Source organism: Myotis davidii, unplaced genomic scaffold, assembly GCF_000327345.1.
Source record: "Myotis davidii unplaced genomic scaffold, ASM32734v1 scaffold225, whole genome shotgun sequence".
In the NCBI taxonomy this organism is placed as follows: Eukaryota; Metazoa; Chordata; class Mammalia; order Chiroptera; family Vespertilionidae; genus Myotis; species Myotis davidii.
In genome coordinates this window covers 1,503,667-1,505,133 of record NW_006296222.1, presented here as the reverse complement: position 1 = coordinate 1,505,133, position 1,467 = coordinate 1,503,667, and positions in this window count along the sequence as shown.

Here is a 1,467-nt window from a genome sequence, read left to right as displayed (position 1 = left end):
GGAATGATTTAACCATTAAAACACAATTTCACATCTCTTCCTGAATTAAATATTTTAAAATAATTGTTCAAAGTAATGATGTTAACTGTTTAAAATTTCATCTCCATTTATTTCCCCTAGCCATGCTTTGTGACAGTACTATGGAAAAAGAAATCAAATCAGACACCGGGAGAGAATAGAAAAAAAAAAGTTAGATAATCAGCTCTTGAGCATTGGGAAGTTGATTGAACATAAATTGTTTAGCTCACTAAGCAAGTCTCCATGGAAGAAATTATTACTCATAATAGTCATCTAAATCCATTAATCCCCTTCTTAATGATTTCTACCCACCAACCTATTCAAACTTCTCAGTTTTCAATTATTAAGAACATTTAGTCATTTCTGGTCAGGGAAGATAAATTGCTTCCTCTGCATTCAATAGTTGAAGAGACTCAAATTAATTTACCCAATTTAAGTAAACTCATCTATCAGTAATCATAAAATCTGTGAGGTTTGAGTTATTGTATGTTTGCTCATGTAAGTTACTGTAACAGTATAAAATACCTATGTATTTATATTTGCCCTATCTGTGAGTTCCCCGTCCCCCTTAGCCACTAAGGTTAAACCTCGCAATTGATTGCCCCAGTGAAAGTGGAAATGCCTGTTGCTTTTAAATAAGAGGTAGCTCTTCAGCTTAGACTTCAGTGTTTTGGGCCAGGGTGAGACAATAGTCTTACATCTAAGCCTTGAAAAGGAACGGTTTTAAATCACAAGAGCTTTGTTTTCCAAAAGCAAACCTTGATGTTCAAAACATGGTTTTACTGTAAGCCATAGGGCAGAGGAAAATGAAGATACTGTCAGTAGGGGGCATTCTTAGTAGGCAGGGAGAAGCAGAAAACCTTCAAACAAATAGGACTGGGGGCGGGGTGTGAAGCAAACGGGAAGCAAAGTTCCTTCACTTCTTCCACCTGCCATCACAAAAAAACTTGGGGCGGACACTCATATAGCACCAGATGGATTGGAGGGAAGCTAAAAGCAGAGGCTTGCACATGGCCTCATATTTAAAAATTTAGAAAGGGTCTGGAAAGCAGAATGCCCTTACAGCAGCACGAGGTGAACATGCAGCAGATGTGGCAGGTTAGAGTATTTGGACCAAGAAAGCCGTGCTGTCTCTCTCAGTTCCTGGTGACCTATATGAGGAGTAGAATGTCCTAAGTTCCTGCTCAGTTCTTGATGATGAGTTTAAAGTTTCTTGAATAATCCCCAGACTTGGCCGGGGCAAGACCCCCATAGGACAGCCCAAGCTTAGGAAAGAATGGAGAACGTGGCCAAGACTCAGTGAACCCACAGTGAGAGATTATATCTGAGTGTTAGCAGGGGAGGGGAGCTCTGGGGCTGGACTCCCAGGCCCTGACTTGCTGAGAACAGACCATACCCAACACAGCATGGGCAGAGGCTGATGTACATGGAGACTAGGCAGGATCTACT